The sequence below is a fragment of the Microtus pennsylvanicus genome, chromosome 4 (genome assembly GCF_037038515.1).
Source record: "Microtus pennsylvanicus isolate mMicPen1 chromosome 4, mMicPen1.hap1, whole genome shotgun sequence".
NCBI classification, from domain to species: domain Eukaryota; kingdom Metazoa; phylum Chordata; class Mammalia; order Rodentia; family Cricetidae; genus Microtus; species Microtus pennsylvanicus.
Window position 1 is genome coordinate 29,798,157 of NC_134582.1, and position 19,690 is coordinate 29,817,846.

Sequence of the window (19,690 nt, forward strand, 5' to 3'; positions counted from 1 at the left end):
ATCACAGAGGAAGCGGAAGAATGAATGTCCCTACAGCTTTAGCCTTCCCTGGAAAGAAAGCTTTTTGCCGGTTGTCGCTGCCTCTGTGATGGAAATACTTGCCAGGCTCTTAAGAAGTCACTACCTGGTAGGGTGATGGTGGCGCAGGCCCTCCTTTAATCCCAGTACGTCCATCTGATCTCCTTGAGTTCAAGGCCAGCCTGGTCTACAGAGTGAGTTCCAGGACAGTCTCCAGAGCTACACCCAGAAACCCTGTCTCAAAAACCTACACACACACACACACAAACACACACACACACAAATCACCTAAACATGTGTTTTACTCAGGTGTTCAGATTGCAGCCACAGAATGGGGAAGGCATGTGCTGAGTTTTCTACCCCTCTATGTTAATATATGAGTTCCTCTTAGATCTTTCTGGTCCTGTTTATATGCATAGTTTTATATGCTATTTGGCTGGATCCTTTTTGTTACCAGTATAAAATGTGGGGCGGGGGGGAGCTAGCCTAAGATGCTCTGAAAATGATTTTTATAAATCTGCCTACACCGAGTCTAATACTTTCTATCTTAGCTTATATTAAAGGCTTAAGGTGCACTTTGAAAGACTACAATGTGAATCCACCAGCCTGCTGCAAGATTGCATTTATTATTTCCTGGTACCCACCAATCTTTTCCATGGCCCGGAGCTAGCATAGCTGCAGTGACTTCCAGGGGCTAATCCTGCTGGGTCTTAGAGTGATGGGAACTCTTACTAGCTGCCTCTTGTACCAGTGATCAGCTGACAACACGAGATCACTTGCCTTGTTAGAGTTCAGCTGTCTGGATATTAACTCTTAAACACCTAGAGTTTCTGACAATTCTTGTAAACACCGTGGAAACCAGAGACTTTTTATACTGGAACTGTTTATTTCGTCCACATCTTTACTAGAGTATAACACTGAACATATTGACTCCTTGAAATAGATATTTTTAAAGGATTTATTCTATTTATTAAAATACATGTATATATATAGGTGTGTGTGTGTGTGTCTGTGTGTTTGCCTGTGGAGGCCAGAGGTGTTGGATCTTCTCCCCTGGAGTTGGAGTTACAGCAGTTGTGAACAGCCCCGCGTGGGTGCTGGGAGCTTGAACTTAACTCCTCTGGGTATAGGTTTTTTAATGCTGCTTCCCCAGCCCCTCAAGTTGCTTTTTACTCTGGTGAGTGCCTCGCCACCGTACATCAATAGAAGGCAAGAGTTAACCAGTCCTAAAGAGCTAGGTAATGATTTCCCGTTTATCTCCATGCATTCTAAAAGGTTTCTGGAGCCCTCATTTGGGGTTTGTTGTTGCTTGTTTTGGGATGTAAAGGCTGAAGCTAACTGAATAAATAATTCTGTGCAGTGGGGTATAGTCGCCTCCTTGTTATTTGAGCCTGAATGTGCGTGCATAATTGGAGAGATTATTGGAGAGAGAGTGTTTTGCTGTGGTAGATGTGGTTTAAATCCTAGCGCTCAGCATAGCATTTAGTTTCTCAGCTTACCCACAAAATCTGTGACTCATTTAGTGAATGTGAAGATTTTTGTCCAGATGGTTAGGTTTAATTGTAAAAACTGGAAAGATTTCAAAGTACCCTTTGGGGAAGTGTGGGAAACGAGTAAACAACAAAGAAGAACTAAGAGTAACCATAGATCACTAAATATGGCATATATGTGTATTTTGTATTTATAAACACACACTCCTATAGACTTAAACACACACATACATGTGCATACAGGCGGGAGAAGATTAAAGAACCGACCGATTCCAGCAGCACAAAGGGTTAGAATGTGGAAGGGGAGTGATTGCATTAGATTGTGCTCCATACCTATGTGCTTAGTCTTCCCTGAGCTCCCAGCAGGCTTCCTCACAAGGTTGGCAAGTTCCCACTCCCTCATCACTGGTGATTCCTGGTTAAGGTCATTGTGCTCTCGCCTTAGACTTACCCTCAAAGCCTAGACCAGCATGCTTCACTGCCACTGCTGCTGGGTAGCCCAGAGATGGAGGAAGTTTGCTTTCAGCACCCATTTCTTCACACTTTTTGCATATGATAGCTATGCCAGAATGAGTCAAACTATTTAAGACCTGCCCTTTCCCATCACGTCTGACGCCGATGGGCCCTGAAAGCACAGGCATGGGCTATCTCATGCTTTGTAGTCAGGATACTGATGACCTAATTCTTGACCTCATAAATTACCCTTCATTTCCCCAGTAAATTTTCTTTGAAGTTGGTCGGCTAATAGATTCTACACTGAACTCTTTTTTGTATTACCTAGATTTATAGGGAGAGAAAGAAATGATATATCAATGACTTCAGGAAATAGCCGGACAGAAGGGGAGGCCGTGTGGTTATCGAGAATGTTTGTTTTGTTTGAGCAAAGTGGACATGGGCTCTGGAAAATGGTCTGTCAGGAAGCAACACAGACATATTTCTTGCACAGGAAGAGAAATGCACCAGACATTGCAGAGGAGTGAGCTAGGGCGCTAAATCAATCTGTTATACTCACCTACGCCAGTTGCTTTTGTGATAACGGGATCTGTGAAACAGCCCAAGGCTTGAGACTGAGGTTGTTTTGCATGAAAGGAAGATTAACAAAAAGGGCCAGTATTGGTATGGTGATTTTTCAGGTTATAAGAGAGAGTGCTTCCTGTGTGGGAGGAAGTTGAACTCTGTGGTGTTGGAGAGCAGGGTTAGCTGAAGGTTCTCCACTCTGATGTGAAAGTGATCTTTGCCTTGCTCCCCTTGGCTAAACTCCTGCAAAAATACCTTTCTCTATCTTCTGATAGACTCCTATCTGTTGATAGTCTGGTTTTTCTTCCACTGTTTATCAAGAGCTTTGACATCCAGTAGCAATCTGTTGGAAGGCTCTCAATGGTGATTTTGGGATAGTGCTCACAGGTCCACAGCAAACAGACTGATAAAGACCAGAGAGAATGAGGCTCACTGTAGGGAGTGTCTGGTAGAGAGACAGGTGGGAGGGTGTGGTCGCTGTCTTCTGAAGCTCTTGGAGGGGTCCTCTTTTCTTTGTCCTGATGATTTTAGAATCAGCTTGCTCGATTCTTTTCCTACCCCGTCTCTTTCTTTCTTCCCCCTTCCCTCCCTTTGTCCTTCTCCCCAACCTAGGACCTCATTCATGCTAGGAAATGCCCTATCACTGAGTCACATCCCCTGTCCTTTCTCTCTAGATTTCTTTTAATATGGCATTACGAATGTAAGTGGTAAGATTGAAGCCGAATGTGACATTTCTCCCTCCTGAATTTTCAAACCTTCTATAACTTAATGTAGAGAGTATGATTCAAATGGAGATCCTGAGCATGGATGCAGTCAGTCATTCAAGTGCACTGTGAGACTACTTGAGAGTAATATTCGTGCTGTATGTTTCTGTATTTTGTCTTTGTTATGAACTTTATGTATATATAATATATTCATATATATATATAATACCCAGTTATGTGTGGTTTCTAGAAATTATTGAGATTTCTCATGAACCTTACAATTAATTCCAGAAATGGAAATAAGAATTGTGTACATTACTGATGAGGTAAGAATTGCCTTATACAGTTCAGGCTACGCGAACCCAAGGACAGGGTGGGTTGTAAGAAGACGGGGTTTGTCCAAGCAGCGGTACCTTTTATTTCATCCCAAGCCTTGACTTGGACAATGGAAATTAGGGTTGACAGAGCACACGGTTGCATTCTTTTCTGTCAGAAATCCTGCATTATCTTAAGACACAGTGTTGTGGAATATCAGTTGAAGATGTGTTACATTTGTTTATCCTATGGAACATTTGTTTAATTATGTTGCATTTGTTTAACTCTGTGAAGCTGTGTTGCTTTGCCTGTCTAAAACACCTGATTGGTCTAATAAAGAGCAGAATGGCCAGTAGCTAGGCAGGGAAAAGGATAGGCAGGGCTGGCAGGCAGAGAGAATAAATGGAGGAGAAATCTGGGAGGAAATAATCAAGGAATGGGAGAGAGGAGGAGGACACCAGGGGCCAGCCACACAGCAAGCCATGGAATAAGAAGTAAAGACCGATATATAGAATAGAGAAAGATAAAAACCCAGAGACAAAAGATGAAAGGAATAATTTAAGAAAAGCTAGAAATAAGCCAAGCTAAGCCCTGGCATTCATAAGAAAGAATAAACCTCCCTGTGATTATTTGGAACCTAGGTGGTGGGCCCCTCAAAGGGCCAAAAGAGTAGAAAATCAACATACAACCACACAGTGGAAAAGAGGGTCACTAGAAAAAGGTAGATTTGCCCTGCTTGCGAAATACTTTGGGGATGTTTGAGACTTTCAGTGACAAGAAGTTGCTCTGGAAGAGGTTGAATCTCTGAGGCCCAGGTGGCTGTGGTTTGAAGCTGTTTTATAAAGAGCCCTGTCAAATGCACGCTTGGGATGGAAGAGGAAGAGCAGTTGGAGCAGGAAGAGCTGCACCAGCAGACCCAGCAAGTGATGCTGAGCTCGAGGGGGCTTGAACTTGGAATCTGAGTTGATTGGATTGGATACAAGCACTATTTTTTTGGATGTGCTTCCTAGCCTTTTTTCTTGGCTGACTGGACATGCTGTTAAATCCCCTCAGATAACACACAAGGCATGTGTTTTGCACAGACCATGTCCAGATTGGACTGGGGCCTGGGCCTAGCCTGGTCATGCAGGGCCTTGTAGGCCATGGTTAAGGAGTTCAGATCCTGGTTGGAGTAAAATATGCTTCCAGATTTTAAGCACGGGAATAACGTGATTTAGTTTTGCTTTTTAAAAAACTTCCTTCGGTGGTTCTTCGGTATGGGGAGCTGATTGCCAGAAGTCCAGTGAAATTGGTTACAGGACTGCTTATGAAGCCCCCAGGAGACACAAGAGAGATAGATGTCTTTGTCAGTTACAGAGTTTGGTTGAAAGTCGTCACATTGTCCAAGGGTAAAGATGGGCTAGAAATTAATCTGGAGTTGTGTAATAGTAAGAGTTAAGGGTAACGCTGAATGGGGTGGGGTGGGGTCGGTAGAATCAAGAGTTATGAGCCCCCTTTTTAAATTTATTTTGGGTCTTATGGATTCCTGACTGGCTACAATAAACAGCTGAGGATGACCTTGAACTTCCGATCACCCTGCCCTCACCCTCGAGGGTTGTCTTGACAGGCACGCACAAGTGCACTCAGCTATGATACACTTTTAAAAAATATATTTTTAAATATATATTTATATTATATTATTTATATATTTTTTATATAAATATATATTACTTATTTTTATTTTATGTGCATTGGTGTTTTGCCTGCATATATTTCCATGTGAGGGTATCAGATCTTGGAATTACAGACAGTTGTGAGCTACCATGTAGGTGCTGGGAATTGAATCTAGCTCCTCTGGAAGAGCAACCACTTGCTCTTAACTGCTGAGCTATCTGCCCAGCCCTATGATACATTTTGGACACAGTCTGAGGCAAATGATGCATGTGAGGTTCATTCATTCAGTTAGATGTTTAGGTTGAACTTGAAGAAACTGACTTGGAAGTTGGTGGCTGTGAGAAGTCACCCAGAACATGAGTGTCCTTAGGAAAGGCAGAGACCAGAGCTGAGCCATGGAGTATTAAGAGGAGCCCGGGGCACACGAACTGTGGAAGAGGAAACCCCAGGCAATCTGGTGTTTCTGAAAAGCAAGTTTAGAAATTCCATCCAGGTGGCTCTGCTCGTCTGTGCCAAATGGTGCCAGGAACTCAGGTTAAGATGGGGATCAGAGTCAACGGCTGCTAAGCTCCACAATTGCTGTCCAACTGAAACACCGGGCAGGGAGACACAAAACGTCACTGAAAGACTTAGTGTAGTTCATAAATGGTGGGGAAAATCAGAACATATCGATACTTCTTAAATGGCTTGACATAAGGACAGAAGTATTCGTTTTGTTATTTACCAGGGAGGGGCTGTAGCTGTGGCCGGAGCTCTGCTGGTCGAGTACTTTCCCAGCTTTCACAGAGCCCCTCGATTGAGTCACAGTCTTCCTTAGCTGTAAAGCAAGTTCAAGGACAGCCTAGGATGTGTGAGACCCTGTCTTGAAAATAAACATCTATCATTTTCAAAGTGGACGAACTTTTAGTGACCTGTTTGTGTGCTGCTGTGGAAGTGGGGTGGGGGGATAGAATTATATTAAAGTGAAGGCTTAATAAATGCTCTTTTGTAGGCCTGAGGGTCAGGGTAGGGAGACTGGGCACCTGGAGGCTGCCTTGAACATTTGTAGTTGAACAAGTTGTCTATGGAAAGATGGAGTATAGGGCCAGGCAGTGGTAGCGCACACCTTTAATCCCAGCACTCTGGAGGCAGAGGCAGGCGGATCTCTGTGAGTTCGAGACCAGCCTGGTCTACAGAGCTAGTGCCAGGACAGGCTCCAAAGCTACAGAGAAACCCTGTCTCGAAAAACTAAAAAAAAAGAAAGATGGAGTACAGTCAGTCACACACAGAGGGTCAACAGTATTTGTGGCTGAAAAACAAAACAGCCCCTTTGGATTAAAACAACAAATATTTTGTTTGTTTGTTTTTGTTTTTTGAGACAGGTTTTTCTTTGTATCTTTGGTGCCTTTCCTGAACCTAACTCTGTAGATCAGGCTGGCATTGAACTCTCAGAGATCCGCCTGCCTCTGCTTCCCAAGTGCTGGTGTTAAAGGCGTGCGCCACCACTGGCCAGCAGTATCTGGCAAAGTTTGCTGGAGACTGCACAGGTTTGAACATGCTAAGCATGCTGGGAAGCTACACCCCTGGCCAGGAAGATTTTATTTCACCATCTGTGCGGGTTGTTACAGTGTTAGGAACTTAGAAATTTCTTTAATAGTGATGTTGTAGACAACAGTTGTATCCATTTTTCCCCATTCCTCCTGTGGTTTAGGGATCTTTGACTATTTTGTGTTCAGGTTATATGTGCGTCTACATGCCTCAATTTATTTTTCCATTCACGCCTTTATCCTTTTCTTCATTGAACAAGTGGATTTTGAATGCCTGTGCCTGGGTCTCTAAGGCACAGTAGTGAGCAAAACAAGTCTCTCCCCTGTGAAGCAAATATTCTAATTTCTTTTGGAGAAACCCTTTTTGTTTCATGGTGGTGTGTCTTGTAAGGGAAAATGCAGCAGGGGAGGATGGAAGCGTGAACTGCTAGGTGGGAGAATTTATATGTTTGTGCTTGAGTAGGGCTTGAGAACAGTCAAGAGGCATTTGATCCGGGGATGGAATGAAGATCCCAGAGTACAGTCCCCGAGGTGGGAAGTGTTTGTGTGCCTGAGGAGATACAGTTTCCAGAGTGGCTTTAGCTGATTGATGGAGAGCAGAGAACAAGGAGCTGCAGTGGGGGAGGGGAGGCAGGCTGTGGTCTCAGTGGTCTTAGCTAATCTTCTGACCATTTTGATTTTTCATTTCTAAGTGGTGAAGGGAGATGGAGGTATTATCTTGTGTGAATTATGCCCACTGATTCCACACGGAACACTGCCAATCCTGCGGGATACGGGGAATGGGCAAGCTAGAACCTTCCTTAGAAGATGGCTTCTTTCCTGAGGGAGTATGTTCTAGGTTCTAGGTGTTCGTTCACATGTGAACACACATCTTTATAAATACGTACACTCTCACACTCAACAGCTCAGGCACACACACATACTTTATAAACACATACGTGCATTCGTACACATAACCACCCAAGCACACACCTTATAACACACGCACTCTTACAGACAACCACACATGCACACATTTGCACATACACACTTTATAAACACATAGCTGCACACGCATAACCACCCAAGCACACACACTTAACAGACACACGCACTCTCATGCACAAACACACATGCACACACTCGCGCATACATACTTTATATGCTGTCACTTTATCAATAAAATTGGTTATTATTATATTTACAAACAACAGCTTTAAAAATGATGGGGTGATGCTATAAAGACGTATCTTTTGGGTCTCGTCTTTTACACTCTCTACGTTCACACTCCTGTGGAGTCTAACATGTTGGGTGATGTCCCATAGTTCGTAATTCCCAGCACTCAGAAGGCTGAGGCAGGAGGATCACAACTCAGAGGCCAGCCTGGGCAACGCAGTGAGGCCTCGTCACAGACAAACATTGAAGCAGAAGAGCACATCTTCTACTCTGATACTGGCCTGAGCAAATCAGTGGCATTTGGTAAATTGCCGTTCTGTTTTGCTGCGCTTGATGCAGACCCTTGTCTGTGGTCCAGGCTGTCCTCAAACAGGAGATTCTCCTTCCTCAGACTTAAACTAATTCTTAAATGACTTTAAAAAGTTTTAAAAATCAGTACAAGAGTCTGGAGAAGCGGAAGTTGTAATTATCTATCTCATAATGGAAATGGGACATTCTTTCCTCAAACCCTCATCCTTCCCAGCCGGCTCCCTAGAGCCAGTCCTCATTAAGCCCCGTGTCTTTCTTGAAGTGGTCCCTGTCTGTCAATCATACAGGTCTGTACTTCTCATCTCCTGCACAAATGAGAGCATTGAAGAAACTGATCTGCACATTGGCCTTTCGCTTGGCTGTGTTCTAAGATCACTCTTTACCTTGGGTTCCGCAGTTTAGCATGCAAACTATTGGCAGTATTTTTCCATTATTAAAAAAAATGTCCTGGTGAGCAACTAACTTTTTATTTATACATCTCAAAATTTAATTTTTTTCCACACAATTGTATGTTGTGCATCATCCAACACTAGAATATACAATGTGTGTTTCACTGCAATTTACCACCATGGCTTATGATTTTCTGGCTTTAATGTTAATGTGATAGCAATTTACCTGAATTTCAATTTGTAGTTTTTATTAGTATAAGTCATTGTATTTCAGTATTTTCTTAAGCGTTGAAAACTTGTAATCTTTGCCTGGTTTTATAGTAAGCCAGATACTACTTGATGTTAAAATATTTCCGATATTTCAAATGTATGTTAACTAAACATATTAATATTTTGCCCATTTCTTGCTCATACCGATCCTTCCACACTCGTGCACCCTTGAGGTCTAGCAAGCCTTTATGATGAGTGGTTTGCAAATTTTTTTTTATAATTTAATTTTTATTTTATGGTGTTTTGCCTGCATATATGTCTGTGCAAGGGTGTCAGACCCCCTGGAACTGGAGTTACAGACAGCTGTAAGCTGCCATGCGGGTGTTGGGAATTAAGCCCCGGTCCTCTGGAAGAGCAGCCGGTGCTCTCAACTGCTGAGCCATCTCTTCAGCCCCCTGCAAATATTTTTTTTTTCCCATCTCTTCGGACTGGTTTGTGTTTATTCAAGTCCCCCACCTTCTCCCAACTACTACCCCGGTGCAAAAAGTCTTAAACTGTGTATTCAAGTCCATAAATATTTTCCTTTCATGGCTGCTGGGCACTGCATCAGCTTAGGGAGATGTTGCTTATTCCAAGATTATCGAGTCAATTTCTACTGCTTTTTTTTTTAGTGCTCTAACTCTCTTTGAAGTCCTTTTGTTTGTTTTGTTTTATTGAGCTGTGGTCTCATAATGTAGTCCTGACTGTACTGGAACTTACTCTGTAGACCTCGAACCTACAGGGATCTGCCTGGCTCTCCCTCCTGGCTTCTGAGATTACAGAGGAGAAGGGTTCCACCACGCCTGACTTGAACACAACACTTGAGTTGTATATCTCAATTACCCAAGGAATGCTTAACACTCCCCTCCCCCATTTCCCTGTTCCTCCCTGCCCTGCCCTGCTCCTCCTTTTCTGCAAATTTAGATGAAGATTCAAGGCACTCTGAAGATTCATTCCCTTTCTCTCTCCTTTCTTCCCTCTTAAGAATGGTTATTCGAATCTACTTTCAGAAAAGATAACTTCTTATACAAAAATCTCCCTAGTACTGCTTTAAATACCAATTCAGGAAGGTGTTTGGCAGATGTGGCCATATGGGTGGTGGAGCCGGAAGCACTGACCATGTAGGTCTAGCCCCAGGTAGATTTATGGCCAGGACACACTTTCTCCCGCTTCCTAGAATCATGCGGCAGGAACTCTGTTGCACAAATGACCTGCTCATGTAGTAAAGATGAGCCGAGCCGGGCTGTGCTTTGCTGGCCCTTTTGGCTGAGCAGTTCGGACACTGGCCATGGCAAGGGGAGATGTTTAGGCAGTGTCCAAACGCTCAGTGGCATGGATTTCCTCCACAGTCTTAACCTGTGCAGGTCATTTCTTCTGGTCAGCAGCACTTTGACTTCTCTCGTGTTAATGAGCAAAAGCCACTGTTTGGGGATCCTGTTTTCTATTTCTGTTTTTCTTTCTTTCTGGGACCACATCTTCTGAATGTCCTTCCTTAAGAGCCTTAATCCCCATCCCCATTTCTGCTTAAGGCTCTGCAGATGAAAGTCTGTTAAGCGTACCTTTCCCATTTTGTTCTGGGATCTGTGTGTGCACATTTCCCCTTGTGAGCCGGGGGACCCCTGAGGACACTCTTACTTATTTTTTATCCCTGTCAGTACTTGTTGAGCAGTGTGCTCCGTGGTGGCAGTCATGGGTTAGAGGAGGGTCTTCAGTGTGGCTCCCGTGGGTCCTTCCTATGAGATCACAGGCATAGACACTGTTAGAAATGATGTGGGATTTTGTCTGTCTTGCATTTACATGTAGTTATAATTTTTTACAAGTGCCATTATTTATGTAATTGGTTGGACTGCATCTGCTTCCCAAGTCCGGGTAGGGTCTATCTGTTGAATTTTAAAGAACAAAGATAAAGATGATTTACTCAGAAAGTGTATGCTGTGTCAGAATACCAGATCACAGTGACTGTCCTGTGTGTTGCGAGAGTTTTGTTTGATGGGTTCTTTGTTAGCCACAAAACCCCCAGGGCTAAAACGGACAGCCACTCTTGCAAATACGAAAAGAAAATACCCACAATATTCAAATGAAAAAGAGATACCTATAGGAAAGTTTACATTAAAGCCAGCCTGATTTGCAAAGGAAAAAATGGGGTGTGGAAGACTGGGGAAATGAGTCAAGGTGAAAAGTTTGCTATGTATGAGTGAGGCCCTGAATTCGGATTGTCAGCACCCAGTTAAAAAGCCAGGTATAACAGTGCTCACCTGTATATCTGGCCTGGAACGGTACAGCCAGTATTCTCTGGGGTATGGAGGTCTAGGTCTAGTGAGAGACATTATCTCAAAATTTAAGGTGGAATGTGATTGACGAAGACACCCAAAGTCAGCTTCAGGCCCTGCCCATGTGTATACCCAAATGGGTGCATATACACACAGGCACAAAAATAGCTAGCCCTTGTGTCTGGAGTGTGATGAGCTCTTAGGAAATCAAGCATGAATTTAGCCGTTTCTGTCTATGCTAGAATTCACGAAAGAACTTGAAACATTACCCTATCTGAGGGTTTCTATATGGCATATGTCATCATTGTGCACATATGTAATCATTAGCCATAACTGTGGTTGAAAAGAACAAGTGGTTTTGGTGGGTATGCATGATAGCATATGTTCAGGAGTCAGAGGCAGGCAGATCTCTGTGAGTTTGAGGCCAGCCTGGTCTTTAGCAAGTTAAAGTCAGCTAAAGATTTACATGTAAATGGAGACTGAGCTTTTGTCTAGGCTGCCCAGACCCGAATAATCACACAGAAACTATTTTAGTCACAATACTGTTTGTCCAATGACTCAGGCATATTCCTAGCTAGCTTTTACATCTTAAATTAAAATTTCTATTAATCTGTGTATTGCTACGAGGCTGTGGCTTACAGGTAATGTTCTGGCATCTTTCTCCTTCAGCAGCTACATGGCATCTCTTCAACTCTGCCTACTCTTTATCTTTGTTTGAACTTCTGGCCTACCTTTATTCTGCTAAGCCATTGCCCAAACAGCTTCTGTATTCCTCAACCAATAAAAGCAACACATACAGAAGGACATTCCACATCATCTCCCCTTTTCTGTCTAATTCAAAGGAAGACTTTAGCTTTAACATAATAAAATTACATATAACAAAACAGGTATCAAGCAAGAATTATAGTTACACTTTTTAGTCTATTTGGAACTGGCAAAATTAAAGAAAATATGCTATCATCTATCCTATCTCTGTGAGTCTAAGGTTTCATTTCTAATTTATCTTTTATCATAACTAAGGAAAACTATGTCTATAACTGTCTGTCCTCAACTCCATTAAAGACATGTTAGATTACCTACATAACCAGGAAATGCTTTGAAAGCAACTTCTAAAACTCTACAATTGACAGAGACATCTTGCTACCTGGACAGTTACCCAAAGTTCTTTTGCAACATTGGGGCATCCATCTTCAACCTACAGACCCAGAGAATCTGGCATATTTTCCAGTGAAGTAGGAAATTGGAAGATCTGTTTTGCCTTGGACTGGATAAGTTCATCAGTTGTTTTCTTCTATGTCCTGTAGAATGTCTGACAGTTTCTTCTGTGGAGCAGGAACACTGAAGGACCATCTCATTTTTTGACAAGTTCAGTAGTCACTTTCCTGTCGGTCCTGCATCTCCAGTTCATACAGTATACCATCAAGCAGTCTAGACAAGAGCAGTTTCTTGCTCAAAATGGCTAGCCTTGTCACACTGAAGGCAAATTCCATAATGAGTTTCTTCATTGTCCGTCAACCTCTCTGAAGTAATTGGTGCTGCCAGAAGCAGACATGTCTTATTTTTGAGAAAAGTCCAAGTTCTTAAAACATTTTAAATGTCATATTCTGTAGGGAATAACTACACAGTTATTCCCTGTTTTTTAAAACAAAGGCAAACATTACAGGTACAACAACAACAACAGATAGTTTGAGCAATATTGGTGGAGGAGAGAATTCTTGCTGTGAAATATTGAAACAGAGGAAGCCCAGTGATGGGGAAGTCTCTGCATCTTTTGTGTAACCTGCTGATAGCATCTGCAGAACCTGGGGAGAGCTGCCATCATATTTCCGTTACATTTTCCAGACACATTACTTACTTGGAGGCTATTTCTTTTCTAATAAGTAAAAGTAGTCCATTGTTTTTAATCTTGATACAATAATTTTTAATTTTGTTGCTCAAGGAATGTTTCTTGACTTCAGGAGCCCCTGCAATTATGTTTAAAGACTTTCAAAGCAGTATCTTACTGGTTTTTATGACAACCTTCAGAAATCATAAGAGGCTGTCATCGCAGGCAAAGACACTCTGGCTTTTGATGAATGTCAGAACCCTGGGCCTACAAAGAAATCCTTCTTTTGTTTTCTCTGTGTAGTCCTGGCTGTCTTGGAATTCACCACATAGAATAGGCTGGCCTCAACTCACAGAGATCCACCTGTCTCTGCCTCCTGAGTGCTGGGATTAAAGGAGTCACCACACCTGACTGAAGTTTGCTGTCACGAAAAAGTGGCACAACCCTGTCTGAACTACCTCCTGATTGTGCAGTTGCCTCTAGGTTAGCAAGTTAAGTTTTTAACTGAGCATCCCTGGGTCCTGTCTCTAGGGATTAGGAGAAAGGACAAACATACAAAAGTACAGACCGGAGCTTCCGTAACTTTCGGGCTTCTTAGACTCTAGGAAGTATTTGAACACAAGTGCAGACTCCTTGATTTAAAATTCCTAGTCAACAAGCCCTTGAATTAAGTGACTTACTGGGGACCAAACAGCCCGACTATGGAAAAGTAACAGGAACCCCCTGCTTCGTTTCCCTTTCCTAATGTTTTCCCCACCACCCCACGCTGACTTTCAAATGAAGAACAACAGATGAAATGATAGAAAACACTTTGTGAATGTACGGCCTTTCACAAATGCAAGCGCAAGCGAATCTGCAAGTGGTGGGGAGACCCAGACCACACTTTTTGCAGTGGCTTCTGTTTGTACATGAGGGAGCCTGCTGGAACCCCACTAAACAATTCGTGGCCAGCTGTTTGCTTTAATCTGGTTATTGACAAAAATACAGCCCTCCTCACTGGCAGCAAGTTAAATACTGATAGACCTAAAATGAGTGCTGTGCCTCTGATACTCATTTCTGTAAATGATACCTGTGCGACTGGTGAAAACAGGTTTAATTCTAGCCCTAGAAATATCCGTGAATTTATATTCGTTTTCCTGAGAGAGCTGGAGGGAAAGCATTGACGTCTTAGCACACATTGTGATTTCTTCGACAATGGGAAGCACTGTGTTAATTTGGAGAAACTCATTAGTGTGTAGGTTAGAGCTAGTAGTGCCTCTTAATTAAATTTCAGTGGATGGAAGAAGTATTAGGAACGGAATACATAGGCGATTTTACAGAATTTCTGATTGAGGTAAGACAGTGGCTATTTCTCCTGTGCATGCTAATTTAGAAATAATTCAATGACGATTCAGTTTGTGTCACCCTGTCATTTGCAAGGGGACATGAAGAAGTCGTGCTTGTCCTTATTCACCAGATAGCAGTTTGCAGACCCTTACAAGCTCCCATATGGTAGTGAAAAACATCTTCCAAGAAATTGGCAGGGTTGCACTTTGTAGCTGATGCCAGCTTCTTCCTGGGCTCAGTTCAACAGAGAGAAGAAGGCAAAGGGGAAAAAAATCCTTGTGTTAGTGGCTGAATTACTCTGACAAGCTTGCACATCGCCCCTCCTCTTATTAATATTCTTTTTGATGTGAGCTTGTAAAACAGAGGATTGGCTGTTAATCTCCAAGATCTCAAGGGCTTTTGGCAGTGGCCCCTAATTGATGTGTTCACATGGCTGTTGTCTGCCTACTAATGATTAGACAGCCGTGTTATCTACCAGCTAAATCAGTGTTGCTTATAAAATCACGCTTGATAAACTGAAGTTTCATTTCTTCAAAGAGTCCGTACCAAACTGCCAGGGGCATTTCATGATTCTCTGACAGCTTAGATTAGGTTTATTTCTCATTTCTGTCTGACAAAATATTAGACTCCCTCGCGCAAGCGAAGGAGAATTTGTTTTGTTTCGCTAACGAGGCAGTTGGAGGATGATAAGCAGTGGAAGATGACCAGTTCCCTCCTGCAGGATGTGCAGACTGGGGTGGCAGATGGAATTTTCACTAGCGTTGCCATCCTTCAAGGTGGCATAGTGAGAGACAAAGGGCCGAGAAAGTTCTGAGAATGTGGGCCTGTGCTCAGATTGTGACATGTGGCCGGGGCAGGGTAACCAGAACTGTGAGGTTACAGTGACCATTCAGTCACAGGGTGTGCCGAGCCCTGTGTCAGGTATGACTTCCTTCTGTCGAAGGCCAAGAGGAAGAAGACAGAAGGTTTTACAGGATGAGGTAACAAGCCACAGAACTTCTGTCTACTGTCCTTCACCGCCTACTGGGAACACTTAAGGCCATAGACACACCCAGAGTTCCCCCTGTGCTCTGGAGACGCGAAACTAGGTTGCAGGATGCTTGTTCACAGTGGGCCATGACTGGGAACTTCTGCTAAGTAGTGGGTGTTTATTTGGCCACAAACTCCTGTGGCTCTGAGCTTACTTCTACCACATTTAAAAGAGTACAACAAAAGAACTGAATTTTTTAGCTCATTTTGTTGCCTTTCTCTAAATTTTGCATAATCCTCTTGAATTGTTACAAAGCCTCTGAGATCCTTTTGGCTAAAGCATTTGTATGTGTATACATATATACATATATATGTATATACATACATACACATACACATATTATATACATGTATGTATATATAGAGAGACACATACGTATATGATACAGGATCTCTCTATGTCGTCCTAGCTTCCCTGGAGCTCCCTGTGTAGAACAGGCTGACCTCGAACTCACCAAGATCCTGCCTCAGTCCCCCACCTGCACCACCATGCCTAGCTTGTATCCATAAATTCTTAAAACCACAGATTTTTAGATTTCAAAGAAATGATTACATCAAAATTGTGATGTGTTAAAATAGATTTTCTTGTTATTGTGTTTTTGAGATAGAATTTTGTTCCATGGCTGGTCTGGAACTCACTACGTAGTCCAGATTGGCCTTGAACTACTGGTAATTCTCCTGCTCAGCTTCCTGAGTGCTGGGATTACAAACAAGGCTCTGTGCCTGTATAAGGAATGGTGTTATGTTTACTTGTTTGTTTGTTTGTTTTAATAGTGTCTTCCTATATGGCCTTCTTTGGCTTGGAATTTACCCTGAAAACAAGGTTTACCCTGAGTTTTCAACTGCCTATCTCTGCCTCCCCAGTGTGGGAAACATAGGAGTGTGCTAGTTACTATCCCTGGCAGAAAAGAATTAAAACGTATTACCTTAAAGAGAAATTTACGTACTTCTAAAGTTTGTTAGAAGTTGATTGCTGATGGGCGGTGGTGGCGCACGCCTTTAATCCCAGCGCTTGGGAGGCAGAGGCAGGCGGATCTCTGTGAGTTCCAGGCCAGCCTGGTCTACAGACTGAGTTCTAGGACAGTTAGAACTGTTACACAGAGAAACCCTGGCTCAAAAAACAAACACCTCCCTCCCCCAGCCAAAAACCAACCAAACAAACAAACAAAAAAATAAGAAGTTGATTGCTTTACCAAAATGTATAGCTTTCGGGCCAGTGAGAGGGCTTATTTAGAAAGGCGCTTGCCATCCAGTAATTGAGCTCGATCGGCAGGACTCGCCTGTTGGAAGGAGAGAAGCACTCTCGCGGGTTGTCCTCTGACCCCCACAGGTACACATTCGATGGCTCTACATTTGACTGGCTCATGCCCCCCCCCAACATAAATAGTTTTTCTTTTTTTTTATATAGGTTTATTCAGGGTAAAATCTTGACAAAAATTGGAAAGTAGGTATTTGTTCATTGTGACAGTTTAAAAATTATCTCAAAGCATGAGAATGTACTCAATATCAAAGCTGCTAAAGTAGATTTCACCAGCCCAATCATCTCCATCCAGTCCACCCCCCCCCTCCCCACCTCAACAAAACATACAACTGCAGAGCAAACAAAACCAAAACCACGCGGATCTCATGGTGCTAAAGTTTTCAGTACTTTCTTTTTTGAGATTTAATAAGAATTATTCGTGTGTCTGTGTGCCCATGGTTGCTAAAGGAGAGTGTTAGATCCCCTGAAGCTGGGATTACAGGTGTCTGTGAACCATAGGTTCTGGGAATTGAGCTCAAATCCCCGAATGTACAAGCTCCTAATTGCTAAGCCATCTCTCCCCAGCCCAGTTCTTATATTTTAATCCTAGGTGACAATGTATTCCTTATCTGCTAACAGTGGCTTGCCATGAGCATTCCCTTTTCCTAGTAAATTTTAATGCTGTAATTAAAGTTAGCACCGCCATCAAGGACTGAGTGTTTATTGGTAAGCGTTAATGCTGATTAACAAAGGTAGTTATCTCAGCTGCTCATCTCACCGTGATTGATGGTTCAGAGTAATTCTGGTTTTTATTTAAACAAAAAACAATTTAAATGTAAGTTGTTTGCGTTAAGGTTATTAGATTTTAATATGCTGGGAAAATATCCATGATTAACTTTGAGAAGAGAGTTCTTTGGCTATTTAAATAGATGCTTCATTTAATTTTGATATAGAATCAGCTGTGTAGAGTTTCTAATAGCTGTAAGATATGAAAAAATGCGTGAAGAGGTGTGGAGTGCAGTTTTCATTATAAAAATAGGTGTATGTAGAAAGGCTGAGTTATGGCATTAAAAATAAAATAATGAGAATATTTGAAGACATTGTCCCCTCCATCTTGAAATAATAATCCACCCATGAGTTTTATGAAGTCTGTTGTTATTATGGCAAAAAGAAACATGAATTCTTTAATTTGAAAAGATAGCTGTTTTTCTTGACTGATTTAAATGATTTAAATTTAGCTGACTCTACTGCTAAAACTGCAGGTGTGTCTTGACTGGAACAGTGAGAACTCTGGGTTTGAAGGTAGATAAGGGCAACCCTGGTGGCCACGAGAGTGCTAGTAGTTTGATAACAGTGGATGGAATAAGTCCCTGTCATTTTTGCAAGGGCACAGTGTGTAAAAATGTCTGATTCACGCCAGGCGGTGGTGACGCACGCCTTTAATCCCAGTACTCGGGAGGCAGAGGCAGGTGGACACTCAAGCACACTTGATCAACTTCAAGTGTCTTTCTCAGTGATTCTCCACCTTATCATTTCATACTGGTCTCTAACTGAACATGGAACTTAGACTGGCTGACTAGCAATGGGATTACAGACACATGCTGCCACGCTCAGCTGTTCCACTTTTTACCCCAGTAGGACAAGAGACAGGCGCTCCGGTCTTTATCCTGTACTGACTGAGTTGCCTTCCCGGCCCCCTGCCACAGTCCTAATTTCATTTTTTTCCCTTTTAAGATGTACTTTTATTTATGTGTGTGCTTGCAGGAGTTTTTGTAGTTGGTTTTGAGGAAGGGTCTTATGTCGCTCTGGCTGGTCTAAAACTCTAAATGTAAACAAAGCTGACTTCAGATTCATAGAAATTTGCCTGCCACGGCAGGCATACACCACCGCACCCAGCCCTGCAGTTTATTGCACCGTGTGTGAGCAATATACATGGAAGCCAGAAAAGGGTACCTCATCACCTGGAACTGGGGTTGCAAGGATTTGTGAGCTGCCCATTAGGTGCTAGGAACTGAACCAGGGTCCTCTGTAAGAGCAGTAAGCGCTCTTAACCACTGAGCTATCTGTCCAGTCAGTAGTGAGTCTTAGTAACTCTTTGTGACAATCTATATTCTCTTCTGAAATAAAACATATCTAGAAATATTCTGGAAATATGAATGTCCAGAGAATGAGATTCTGTTAACGTCTCCTGCGTCTTCTTTCTCTGTAAGCCAAAGGTATACTAAGTGTGAAAGTAAAAATAGATTCTAACCTTGGTTTTTATTTGCATCTGTGATTCAGAAGGATCTTTTTTCTTTTTTTAATTCAGAAGTGCCGCTATGACATAGCTGTCATTAGCCTTCTAAGTGCCACTTTATAAATGACATCAACAGACCCTGACCTCAGTCTTCAGCTAAGGTTTTCCCCAGAATACAGGTTTTAGAAGAGGAAAAAAATATCACCCTCTGTCCAAATCTCATTCCATATCAGATTCAAAGTAACTGTAAATATTTAATTATAAATTCATTTCCAGGCATTTTAAAGCGTTTCACTTTTCATCGTTGTTGAAAAACAATGTCTGGTTCTCAGAAGCCAGAGGAACAAGTTTGTCTGTCTTTTGCTTAGCCTTGTGACAAATTAGACTCTGTGAGCTTAGTGCCCTTGGGGATCTTGGGCGGAGCAGGAGCTTGAAATAACTTGATCTCCACAGGTTCCTTGACTCCTCTTGAGGTGAAGATCACATTATCTTCCCTCCTGACTGCCAGCTCTACACAAAAGGTTGAGGCGTTTAAGGGTTTCTCAAAGGCCTTGAGTCACTGACAGAACAAAGGGTGCTGATTTTGAGTCATGCTCTTTAGCCTGCATGGAGACAGGAGGCTCCTGGCTGGCGAAAGGACCACACACTAGGTGACCTGTGGCTGTTTGGGTGAAGTTAGGAAAAATGCTTGGAAAAGCTAGCATCCCTGCTCTTCTGGTAGGTGAGGGACAGAAGGAGGTCTTTGGCCAGTTCCTGGTGGCTTTGAACATCAGACCAACTTCCTCTTAAATCTGATCTTTACCCCCTGATGACTAGGACTTCCCACTGTTCTGAGCTTTCTCACTTTCTTCTTCGGCTCTCAGGGTCTACTGATTCCTTCCTCTTTCCTAACACTCCACGGGTTTTCACTGAGAGCCTCTTATCCTTCCACTGGCTTCC

The 19,690-nt window shown here is 42.6% G+C and overlaps 1 protein-coding gene across 4 annotated transcripts in view; it reads left to right on the top strand.

Moving 5' to 3' along the window:
- The window catches only part of Znf608 (zinc finger protein 608), a 109,835-nt gene that overhangs the window by 17,815 nt on the left and 72,330 nt on the right, over positions 1–19,690 (top strand). The gene's annotated exons all lie outside the window — the stretch shown is intronic.